Here is a 13,257-nt window from a genome sequence, read left to right as displayed (position 1 = left end):
AGCTGTGATGAAATGGTGGAGCAGACTTGATGGGCCAAATGGACTAACTCTCAGAATCAGAATTGGAATCAGGTTTAATATCACTGGCATATGTTGTGAGAGGTGTTGTCTTTGTGCAAGCAGTACAATGCAAAGCATAACAATAGAAATTTAAAAATTGGTGAATTACAGTAAGTATATAGATATTCAATAATTAAATAATAGTTAATTATATTAAAGAGTTAAACAGAATGCAGAATAGAGTGTGTCTTTGGAATGGGGGAGGAAATCGGAGGATCCAGAGGAAATTCAACAGTCAAGGGAGAATGTACAGACTCCTTTGAGACAGCAGCGGGAATTGAACCTCGATCATAGAGCTAAGTCACCGTGCCAGCCCTGGTAATTCATGTTCTCGGGATTTTGTATCTTCTCCTTAATTGGAGGGGGAAGAAGAGAGAAGGACCCGAGCAGGAGGGGATGACGTTTAGGTTTAGCTGTTTTCCTGAGGCTGCAAGAAGTGCAAACGGAGTTAATTTGTGTAACGTAGAATCAGGTTGGTGTTTGACCTCCTGGTGCAGGGTGCCCAACCTTTTTATGTCATGGACCCTTAACATTAACCGAAGGGTCCATGGACCCCAGGTTGAATTACTCTGTCTAGTTCATTTCTTGCTGCTGCCTGTAAGGAGTCTGTACGTTCCCGCATGACCACGTGCGTTTGTTCCAGGTGCTCCAGCTTCCTCTCACACTCCCATGAGGTACTGGTTGACAGCTTAATTGGTCAATGTAAGTTCTGCTGTGATTAGGCTAGGATTAAATGGAAGGTTTGCTGGGCAGCATGGCTGGAAGGGCTGGAATGGACTGGACCTCAATAAAGTAAAATACAGAATAATTTAGGCCAATACATGAAGGACAGATGTGGAGAACATCTTTTGGGACGTGAAACCAAGACATGACCCTTTCTCTCTGAATTTTTTTTAAAAAAGCTCATCATTAAGCCTACCTACACAAACATAAACTGCCTCAGGGCCAACAGCTGTTTGCAGATAATGGTGCCATCTGAGAGAATCAAGAGAGATTTGTCTACGTTCTGGACAGCATTTATCCTCTAACCTATGCTCGGGCACAGATGTGGTGTTCTTCTATCTAAGGTTAAGGTTATAGAGACCCAGAACAAAGACAGCACAGAAATAAGAGCAAAAGCTAAATTGCTGGCAGAATCGAGCAACATCTGGTGATGGGGGTCTGGGGGCAGTGGAGAGGATTTGTTGGGATTCAGGGAGATAATAAATCAGCCATGATGGAATGGCACAGCAAATTTGAAGGGCAGAATAACCTAATTCTACTCTTACGTACTACCGTCTAATTGGCAACATTACAGGTCAAGACCCTGTAATGAAGTTCAAAGTAAATTGATTATCTAAGTATATACATGTCACCATATACAAACTCGAGATTCATTTTCTTGAGGACATACTCTATAAATCAATAGAATAATAGTCATAGCAGAATCAGTGGAAGACCGCCCAACTGGAATTCAACCAGAATACAGAAGACACCAAGCTATGCAAATACAAAAGAAGAAGTAAGTATTGACAAGAACATAAGATGAAGAGTCGTTGAAATTGAATCCATTGACTGTGGGAACATTTCAGTGATGGGGCAAGTGAAGTTGAGTGAAATTATCCCCTCTGGTTCAAGAGCCTGATGGTTGAGGGGTAATAACTGTTCCTGAACCTGGTCATGCAAGTCCTGAGGCTCCTGTACCTCCTTTCTGATTGCAGTAGTGAGAAGAGAGCATGGCCTGGATGGTGGGGGTCCTTGAAATTGGATGCTGCTTTCCTGCAACAGCATTTCAAACAGATTAGCTGTAGAGCTGAAAGGTAGCCAGTATAATGAAGAAAGGAGGGGTAAAACAGATTACGGTAAGTGACTAGTGGATTGAGGCAGAAAGAGCCAGATGGGATAGGAGTGGATTTGGAGGTGTCAATATATTTTGGCAGAATGTATTGATGATTTGGATATTTTTGTTTATATTTGCCGTGTGTATCGAGAAACAGTGAAAAGCTTTTGTTTTTCATGCTATTCAGACAGTTTGTGCCATTCAGAAGTACATAAAGGCAATGAAAAGAACCTATCAACCTCCATTTTAAGTATACTCAATGATTTGGCCTGTGGTGATGAATCCTACAGATTCACCGCTCTCGGGCTGAAGAAATTCCATCTCTGTATGGGAGTTCAAAACCTGAAGAAAGGTCTTGGCCCGAAACATCGACTGTTTACTCTTTTCCATAGATTCTGCCTGAACTACAGAGTTCCTCCAGTGGTGTGTGTGTGTTGCCTGGGCGAGTTCACCTTTTGCTTATGTGAGGTTCATAAGAAGTGTGATAGTGGCTGGATGGAAACCGTCTTTGAGCCTTGGTGGTACATGTTATCAAGTTTTTGTATCTTCTGCCTGGTGAGAGAGGAGAGAGACAGGCCAGGTAGGATTCTGAACGCAAGAGGCTCTGCAGATGCTGGAAATATAAAGCAACACACACAAAACGCTGGAGGAACTCAGCAGGTTAAGCAGTATCTACGGTGGGGGAAAAAACTGTCAATGTTTTGGTCTGAGAACCTTCATCAGAAGATACTAATGATTCTGAAGTCACAGCCTTAGAGAGTCATGGAAGCACCATCTATGACAGGGGCTCCCAAATGAGGATCCCTAGACCCCTTACCTTGTGGTATTGGTCCATGGCACAAAAAAGGATGGGAGCCCCTGATCTAAAAGAACATTCAAAAGGGAATTGAACAGGATCTTGAGGGAATAAAATAGAAAAATCCCACAGCACAATACCGGCTCTTTCACCCATAATGCTGTGCCGAACATGTACTTACTTTAGAAATTACCAAGGGTTACCCACAACCCTCTATTTTTCTAAGCTCCATGTACCTATCTAGGAGTCTCTTAAAAAGACCCTTTCGTATTCGCCTCCGCATCTGTCGCCAGCAGCCCATTCCACGCACTCACCACTCTCTGTGTAAAAAACTTACCCCAGACATCTCCTCTGTACCTACTCTCAAGCACCTTAAAACAGTGCCCTCCCGTGTTAACCATTTCAGCCCTGGGAAAAAGCCTCTGACTATCCACACGATCCAGTGCTTTCGAGAATGGGACTGGCGGGATTGCTCCATAAGGAGCTAGCACTGGCATTAAGGACAGAATGGCCTCCAGCTGGGACTAATGATTCTCCAGTCACCCAAGTTCATTGCCTTGGTAGTTGCTCGAGGGAGTTTATGGCCTATTCCTGCATCTATTTATAATGTGTTTTTCTCCTTCTCACTCTGCACCCCCCCCCCCCCCCAACCCCAGGACATCTTCATCACAGTTATTTTTGGCCACACTACAACCTCATCTGGTATGGGAAAGCATGCTACGACATCCCGCGTAAACTTCATCAAACACAGTTGCCAATGAAAGCAATAATAGATTCCATTAGCGTTGTGTTGTTTCAGTGTATATTTAAGCAAAGTGCTTTTAATTTCCTTTGATGGATTTTATGCTTGTTAAGTTGAGGGATGGTAATTGGAGAGAAGGGATTGCTTCCACTTTGTATTCAGAGGGGCTGTGCCAGTCTCCTTGCTGAACCAGAGGACCCATCTGCAGGCAAGGTTGCAGTGGGGGGATGTTTATGGTGAGAGCATACTGTGAAGTGGTCATCTCCCGAGAATTCAGGCTGCTTTTCCTCCCTTCTGCTTGCACTAGGTCACAACGCAATGGAAGACCGTTCAGCCCATCGAGATGGTGCCTGAGCTCAGAGTTAGTCCCATGCTTCTTCATATTACACACAGCACAGTAGGCCAGCCTTTTTCATAGTGTCAGAGAATACTGCAACCTAGACACAGGCCCTTCAGCCCATCTAGTCCATGCCAACTTGCTCTTCTAATGAGCCCCGGCCCATAATTCCTCCAAACCTCGTATCAATCTAAACTTTTCTGAGATGTTATAATTGAACTCGCATCCTGCTGTCAGCTTATTCCAAGCTCGTACCACCCTTTGAGTGAAGAAATTTGCCCTCATATTCCCCTTAAATATTTCACCTAAACCTTCCAGGACGAGAGTGCATTAACTTTCAGGGATATTGGACAGACTTGGACTCTTTTTTTCTTCTCTGTAGTATTGGAGGTTGAGGGAATTGCTGGTAGAAGCTTATAACATTAAGAGAGGCATAGACAGGGTGAATAGCTAGAATCGTATTCCCATGATGGAATACCTAATACCAGCAAGCATAACCTTATCTTTTTTTTTAATCAGTTATCCAAAAAAAAAAGCACCTTATGCATAATGGCTTGGTTTGCAAGTGCTCTGCATGTGACCTCAAGAAACTATGGAGAGTTGTCAAGACAGTTCAATCCATTGGAGAAACCAGCCTCCCCTCTTTGGACTCTAGGCTCAGGAACAGTTATTACTCTTCAACACTGAACTGATTCCCCAATTTATGGGCTCACATTCAAGGACTCTACAACTCACGTTTTCCATATTTATTTTGTTTGTTGGTTGGTTTATTTATTAGTAGTAGTTTTTTTTCCATATTTGCACAATTTGTCTTTTTATATATTGTTTATCAGTCTTTATGTGTACTTTTTCATTGATTCTATTTTATTCCACTGTGAATGCCTGCAAGGAAATGAATCTCAGAGTAATATATAGTGACATATATGGATTTTGAGTTTAGATTCACTTTGAACTTTGAACACAGCACCAAGCCAAGTGAAGTTTATTGTCATTTAACTGCATATGTGTATATAACGTACAGAACCATACAATGTATATAGCACCGAGACGTTTCTCTGAACCAGGATGTAAAACACATAACACACGATAACTTATGAAGGTAAGAATCAAACCTACAGGTGAATCACACATAAGTAACAAACTAAAGTGCATTAATATTAAATATTGTCGTTGTGCTGAGTACAGATACAAAGCCAATGAAATGCATTTAGCATCTAACCAGAAATGCAAAGAATAGTGTTATTTACAAAATAACTGCAAATAAAAAGTAAGTGCTACAGCATATAAATATAAAAGTACTGAGACAGTACAATATGGGTGCAATACGGCTTAGCGCTGTGATGTGAAGTTCAGCAGAGTCACAGCCTCAGGGAAGAAGCTCTTCCTGTGCCTGCTGGTGTGGGAGCGGAGGCTCCTGTAGCACCTACCGGATGGGAGGAGAGTAAAGAGTCCACGGTTAGGGTGAGATGCATCCTGGATAATGCTTTTTACCCTGCCCAGGCAGCGTTTATGGCAGATGTTCTCAATGGTGGGCAATTGGGTGCCGATAATCCACTGGGCAGTTTTCACCACCCGCTGGAGTGCTTTGCGGTCCGATACGGGACAATTACCATACCACACTGAGATGCAGTTGGTGAGTATGCTCTCAGTGATACAGCGGTAAAAGTCCGTCAGTATCCTGGGACAGAGGTGAGCTTTCTTGATGCTCCGCAGGAAATAAAGGCGCTGTTGCACCTTTTTGATCAGGAATGAAGAGTTTAGGGACCAGGTGAGATCATCAGAAATGTGGACACCAAGGAATTTGAAGCTTGATACACACTCCTCTACAGCTCCGTTGCTATGCATATACAACACTCCTGATAAATATCCCCAACGGATGGTAGGGAGACCCCCATGATCCTCTCAGCTGTTCTCACCATCCTTTCTTGGGGCTTCTGGGCCGAAGCTCGACTGCTCCCATACCAGATGGAGATGCAACTTGTCAGGATGCTCTCAATGGTGCTCCCATAAAATGCAGTGAAGATGGTGGGGGGATGGGTGGGGGTGGGAGCCTCGCTTGCCTCAGTCTTCTTTGGAATAAGATAAGTAGCATTTACAATTCAGTTTCATCATGGGACTCCTGGAATATACTGTTCTTCGTTCCACCTAATTGCCTGCTCACACTGCAAAATAAGTTGTCCCATCAATTCAATTTCCAGTCACCTTAAACTTATATCCCTTGAGAATGGCCTTTGTAGCAATGATTTCACTGGTAGTAAGCATTATCAGAATGTAAAAAAAAAGTATTAAAGCTTGGTATGGAAGCTGCTCTACCCAAGACTCCAAAGAATTGTGAGGAGTTGTGAATGCAGCCTAGTCCATCACACAAACTAACCTCCCCTCCACTAACTCTGCCAACAGTGCCCAGAACATTCGGAAAGCAGTCTGATAGTCTCTCCCAGCCCAGATCTTTTCTCGCTTGTCAGGCAGAAGACACATGCTCTTGAGAACCTGTACAACCAGGTTCAAGGATAGCTTCTATCCCAAAATTATCAGACTCTTGACCAGACCACCCAAATACTAAGAATAAACTCCTGGTCTCGTTGTGACCCTTGCACTTTATTTGTTTACCTGCACTGCACTTCCTCTGTAACTACAACACTATACTCTGCATTCTCTTTCCTGGCTACTACCTTGATATAGTTACTTAGTGTATGACCATTCTGGACAGTTCACTGTATCTTTGACATGAGAAAGTCTGCAGATGCTGGAAATCCAAAGCAATTCACACAAAATGCTGGAGGAACTCAGCAGGTCAGGCAGCACTTATGTAAATATATAAACAGTCGATGCTTTGAGCCAAGACCCTTCTTCAGGACTGAGAAGGAAGGGGGAAGATGCCAGAATAAAAAAGGTGAGGGGAGGGGAGGGAGGATAGCCATGAGGTCATAGGTGAAGTCAGGTGGGTCGGAAATGTAAAGGGCTGGAGAAGAAGGAATCTGATAGGAAAGAAGAGTGTTAGGAGAAAGGGAAGGAAGAGAGGCACCGGGGGAAGTGATAGAAAGGTGAGAGGCCAGAGTGGAGAAAAGAATAGGGGTGGGGAAGGGAAAATTCTTTTTATAGGAAGGAGAAATAGATACTCATCCTATCAGGCTGGAGGTTACCCAAATGGAATATAAGGTGTTGCTCCTCCACCCTGAGGGTGGCCTCATCTTGGCACAAGAGAAAGCCATGGACTGACATGTTGGAATGGGAATGGGAATTAAAACACTGGGCCACCGGTCACTGTATCTCATAATGGCAATAAATACAGCTAGTAGAGATGCAGACTGACAGCACCACGACCCAGGTTCAGATCTGTTCTCTGGTGCTGTCAATGTGAAGACTGCACGTTCTCCTCGTGACTGCATTGGTTATTCCCATTCCCCTCCTCGTCCCAGACATATATGGGTTGGTAAGTTAATTGACCACTTTATTAGGTACACCTGCTCCTTAATGCAAATATCTAATCAGATAATCACGTGGCAGCAACTGAATGGATGACAGACATGGTCAAGAGGTTCAGTTGTTGTTCAGACCACACATCAGAATGGGGAAGAAATGTCATGTAAATGACATTGACTGTGAGAGATTGTTGATGCTAGGCAGGGTGGTTTGAGTATCACAGAAACTGCCGACCTTCTGGAATTTTCAGGCACAACAGACTCTAGAGATTACAGAGAATGGTGCGCAAAACAAATAAAAACATCCAGTAAGTGGCAGTTCTGTGAGTGAAAATGCCTTGATAATGAGAGAGGTCAGAGAAGAATGGCCAGGCTGGTTCAAGCTGAAAGGAATGTGTAGGAAACTCAAATAACCATGTGTTACAACAGTGGTGTGCAGAATAGCATCTCTAAGTACACAACACTCTGAACCTTGAGGTGGATGGACTACAGTAATAGAAAACCACACCGGTTCCACTCCTGAACCTAATAAAATGGCCCTGGAGTGTAAGTGAGTGGAGAATATGGGGAGAGTTGATGGGACATTTATTTATTTATTGTGAAAGAGTACGGAATAGGTACTTCAGGCCCTTTGAGCCGCACCCAGCAAATCCCTTGATTCAATCCTAATCACAGGACAATTTACAATGACCAATTAACCTACCAACCAGTGTGTCTTTGGACTGTGGGAGGAAACTGGAGAATCCAGAGGAAACCCATGTGGTCACAGAGAGAACGTACAAACTCCTTACAGGCAGTGGAGGGAATCGAACCTGGGTCACCTGAAACATAAAGTGTGTGTTTCCCTGCCATGCCACCCCAATTGTAGGAAGAATAGAAAGGAATTACTGTACAGGTGTCTCTCTTCCCCCCCCCCCCCATTTACAAAGATACAGCGTTCCTCTGAAACCTTTCTTAAGCCAAAATGGCAGAAAGCGAAGAACCATTAAATTATATGGGAAAAATTTTCGTAAAGGCAGAAGTCCTCTTTGTAGTGCGAAAACAGGTGACTAATGTAGGTCTTTTGTAAAAGCGAAGTGGCATAAAGCGAACATTCGTAAAGCGGGGGACACCTGTATATGCTTGATGGTCAGCATGCTCAGATTCACAAGACTCGATGATACTAAGAGAACAAGAGCGAATCTCTGACGCCTGTGTGGTCAACTTGTCCAGAGCCTAGGTTCACACTGGAGTCAGGAGTGGGAGGCACACACAAATTCCCCAAGGAACAGATTCTTCCTGGAAAGCAATTTGTGACACACAAGCCACCTGGGGAGTGAGCAATGACTGGAGAACAGGAACCTCTCACTGTGCAATAAAAAGATCGATCTTACAAACACATAATCACAAACGCAAGCCATCCATGCCAGAAGCCTGGAGCACACAGCTGCAGAGTCTGCAGTTTCTGTCTGCTACTCCTGGAGCGAGCTTTCTCGGGAACCACGTTTCAAACGAAAGCCTCGCATTTCAGGACACCGCAATGGATTTTGCAGCACCTTTGAAGTCGTAATGTTCAAATTCAGTGCAGATTAGGAGGAGCAAATGGCCTCCCCCTGCACTGCAATGGCTCCCCATAGAAACATGGCAGTCACTCATCAGCCCAGAGTTGGTAATGCAGTCTGTATGTACAGCAGTCATTGAAAGGATATCTCTGGGTTTGGCTATAATTAAAGGACAATGGAAAGAAACACTTGGATTTCTATATTACCTCTCAAAAGCACTTGACATTTCAATAGCATTTTGTCTGCAGCTCCTCTTAAGACTTCAGAATCAAAACCAGGTTTATTATCGCTGACAAACACTCAGTGGCCATTTTATTAGGTACAGGAGTGAAACCCTGTGTGGTCTTCTTCTGCTGCTGCAGCCCAGCCACCTCAAACTTCAATGGGTTGAGCATTCAGAGATGCTCCTCTCCACACCACTGTTGTAACACGTGGTTATCTGAGTTGCTCTCACCTTCCTGTCAGCTTGAACCTGTCTAGCCACATTCTCCTCTGACCTCTCTCATTATCAAGGCTCTTTCACCCACATACTACCACTCACTGTATGTTTTTTTTGTTTTTCGCTCCATTTTCTGTAAACTCTGGCGACTGTTGAGCCTGAAAATCCCAGGAGATCAGAAGTTTGAGATACTCCAAGCCACCCGTCTGGCACAAATTATCATTCTATAGAGTGGGGAACCAGCTCAGTGCTGAGGTGAGTGAAGTTATCCACACTGGTTGAGGAGCCTGATAGTTGAATGTAAGTAACTGTTCCTGAACCTGGAGTTGTGGGACCTAAGGCTCCTGTATCTCCTGCAGTTTGTAAAGCAGCAAGAAAGCAGCATGGCTTGGGTGGTGTAGGTCCCTGATGATGGATGCTTATTGCTGTGCTCCTGGTGCTCAGTGATGGGCAGGGCTTTTCCTGTGGTGGAATGTGTTGAATCAACTACATTCTGTGGTCTTCTCAATTCTTCAACATTGGTGTTTCAACACCAGTCTGTGATGCCACCTGGGTCTTGAGCTGCAGACTTAACCCTACCTCAGCAACAGAACTCTACGGACCACTTCTTGCACCCCCTTGGACGTGTCTCTGATTGTCTTTTTTTGCCCTAATGGTATGCTTTGTTTCGACCTGTTTCTTTTTATCCTTCATTGTCTTGATTGGTCAGAGAATGAAGGGATACGGGGAGAAGGTAAGAGATTGGGGCTGAGAGAATAATTGGATCAGCCGTGATGAAATGGTGGAGCAGACGTGATGGGCCAAATGGCCTAATTCTGCTCCTCTATCTTGTATAATTTACATACGTACATGCAAAGGTCTCTCTGTTACGTTCACCTGTACACGGGCTCGTCAATGCAAATATTTAATCAGCCAATCATGTGGCAGCAACTTGCACAAAGGCACGTGGTCAAGAGGTTCAGTTATTGCTCAGACCAAACATCAGAATGGGGAAGAACTGTGATCTGAATTAATTTGACTGTGGAATAATTGTTGATGCCAGACCTGGTGGTTTGAGTATCTCTGAAACTGCTGATCTAGGATTTTCACACACACAGCATTCTCTAGAGCATACAGAAAATGGTGTGAAAAACAAAAACATCTAGTGAAGGGCACTCCTGTGCGCGAAAATACCTTGTTAATGAGAGCGTCAGAGGAGACTGGTTCAAGCTGACAGGAGGGCGACACTAACTCAAATACCCACCCGTTACAATGGAGTACCTTCTGCATACAGGAGGTACTTAATAAAATGGCCACTGACTGTATACGAGATGTTCCTCGCATACAGTGAGAGTTCTTCACAGTCATACCGCATAGAAACTAGTGCCCTTTGGCCCATCTGCCACTACTGGGCATCCATCCACACTTCCAAAGTCAAAGAGAATTTATTATCGAAGTATGTGTAAATCACCCACTGGTTCAAGTTGACAGGAAGTTCACAGTAACTCAAGTAAACATGTTGTTACAACAGTGGTGTGCAGAAGAGCATCACTGTACGCACAACACATCAAACCCTGAGGAAGATGGGCCACAGCAGCAGAAGGCCATGAACGTACACTCAAAGGCCACTTTACTAGGTACAGGAGGCACCTCAGAAAGTGGCCACTAAGCATGTGTTGTCTGAACCTATGGATTCTTATGATGCCGTTGCAAGATTTTCATTCTACCTGTATCTCACCATACTTGTCCACATGACAATAAACTCGACTTGTCTTGACAAGAATAGTTCCAGATTTTTTCAGTGGATGCTTTGTCCAATTGTTTTCGCTAATATGTTTGCCATATTAGTCAGTGAAATTGTGATTGCTTGTTCTTTCTGCGTCCTTAACTTACACTGGTGTCCTTCTCCTGACGATTAATTGAAGCTTTTAAGCTGTGAGCGTAAATGGGACTTGGCCAAATTTGACCCAGGCAAACTCGTTACTCAAATGGGAACTTCAATATTGGAGGACGCACATTAAAATATTAGTTCCTTGAAATGAACCTCTCAGATAAAAAACATTTGGAGTAGCATTAGAATGTCTTTTATGTGTTATTTTAGTGCAGATGTTAAGCTGCTTAATGTGAATGCCACTGAATTTTCACCTTTGGCAGCTTGGCATTAATATCCCACAGCATAATTTATTGACCAAGGAATTCAGGACAGGGAGATGTTTTGAGCTGAGCCATCAATGCAAATGTAATGCCAACAGTCTCCTCTAAGCAGTGAGTCATTGAGTTCAAAGTAAATTTATTATCAGAGTGCATATATGTCACTATGTGCAACACTGAGTTTCATTTCCTTGCAAACGTTCACAGTAGAACAAATACAATAGAATCAATGAAAAACCGCGCACAAAGGCTGATAGGAGACAATGTGCAAAAGAAAACAAACTGTGGAGATACAAAAAAAATTCACAATAAAGATAATAAGTAGTTAATGCTGAGAACATGAGTTGTAGAGTTTGTGAAAGTGAGTCCATAGAGTGTGAAATCAGTTTGGAGTTGAGTTGGGTGAAGTTAGCTATGCTGGTGCAGGAGCCTGATGGTTGAAGGGTAATAGCTGTTCCTGAACCTGGTGGCGTGGGCCTAAAGCTCCTTCCCAATGGCAGAAGTGAGAAGAGAGCATGGCTTTATGGTGGGGATCTTTAACGATGGATGAGTGGGACAGTTGCGTCTGGAGATCAGCAATTGGAGTTGACCATATCATTCAATACCAAGGGGATGCTTCACTGCTGGCAATGCCACCTTTTCAAGCAGACATTATACTGTAATCTCCACACAAGTCATTTCCCTCCACAGATGCTGCCCGACTCTCTGAGCTCTTCCACCAGTTGTGGAGTCATGCAGCACAGAAACAGGCCCTTTGGCCCATCTAGTCCATGCTGAACTATTATTCTGCTTAGTCCCATCGACTGCACCCGGACTATAGTCCTCCATACCCCTCCCATCAATATCCCTATCCAAACTTGTCTTAAATGTTGAAATTGAACCTGCATCCACCACTTCTGCTGAAGGTTCGTTCCACACTTTCACCACCTTTTGAGTGAAGATCCCCCTCAGGTTTTCCTTAAGCATTTCACCTTTCACTCTTAAACCATGACCTCTAGTTGTAGTCTCACCCAGCTTCAGTGAAAAACGCCAAAAGCCTAGCTATCCCACTCATAATTTTATATAATTCTATCAAATCACCCTCATTCTCCTGTGCTCTCGAGCAGGGGTTCCCAACCTTTTTTATGCCATGGACCCCGTGCTGGGAACCCCTGCTAGGGAATAAGTCTGTAATCTGTTTAGCCTTTCCCTATAACAAAGTCCCAGTTACATCCTTGTAAATTTTGCCTGTGCCATTTCAATCTTATTGATTCTTCCCCGTAGGTAGACAATTTCAAATTAGACCTCACCAATGTCTTATACAACTTCAACATAACATCCCAATTCCTGTACTCAATATTTAAGAAGACCAATGTGCCAAAAGCTCTCTTTACGACCTTATCTACCCGTGACACCACTATCAATAAATTATGCATCTGTATTCCCAGATCATGTTTTTGTTCCTGCTTAATACTTGTGGCTTTGGGAAATCAGTTTGGGCAGTTTTACAGGCAACTGCTGTAACAATTGAAGCACAGCAAGATTCCGCAATCAAAGTGTGTCTAATGACTTGGTTCTATGTGATTGGGGGTCATTGAGAGAGAGAGCGATAGTGTTCATGACACTAGGGAGGCCCTAAAAAGGAAATTCAGATCTTTTAGATATATCTGAGCCAGAAGGCGAGACATTTGAAGAAGGTGAATAGCTTTGTTTGTCACGTGTACATTGAAACATCAAACTTACAGTGAAATGTGCCATTCGTATCAAATTAAATTAGCGAGAATTGTGCTGGGCAGTCCACAAGTGTTGCCATGCTTCTGGCTCAGCACAGCACGTCCACAACTCTCTAATCTAATCCATGCACAGAAGGTAGCCCACAAGGTCACAGGGAGAACATACAGACTCCTTAGAAACAGTGGTGGGATCTAAACCTGACCTTATATCTGGCTGTGGTAAAGCGTTACGATCACCGCTTTGCTACTGTGCAGCCCT

General features: G+C 43.7%; 2 protein-coding genes across 2 annotated transcripts in view; one reads left to right on the top strand and one right to left on the bottom strand.

Moving 5' to 3' along the window:
• LOC140726138 (dedicator of cytokinesis protein 2-like) overlaps positions 1-13,257 on the top strand; it is a 1,234,790-nt gene that overhangs the window by 632,856 nt on the left and 588,677 nt on the right. The gene's annotated exons all lie outside the window — the stretch shown is intronic.
• Positions 1-13,257, bottom strand: part of LOC140726137 (uncharacterized) — a 118,386-nt gene that overhangs the window by 103,158 nt on the left and 1,971 nt on the right. The gene's annotated exons all lie outside the window — the stretch shown is intronic.

The sequence above is a fragment of the Hemitrygon akajei genome, chromosome 4, assembly GCF_048418815.1.
Source record: "Hemitrygon akajei chromosome 4, sHemAka1.3, whole genome shotgun sequence".
Classification (NCBI taxonomy): domain Eukaryota; kingdom Metazoa; phylum Chordata; class Chondrichthyes; order Myliobatiformes; family Dasyatidae; genus Hemitrygon; species Hemitrygon akajei.
The sequence above is the reverse complement of the archived record's forward strand: the minus strand, read 5'-3'. Positions and strand labels throughout refer to the sequence as shown.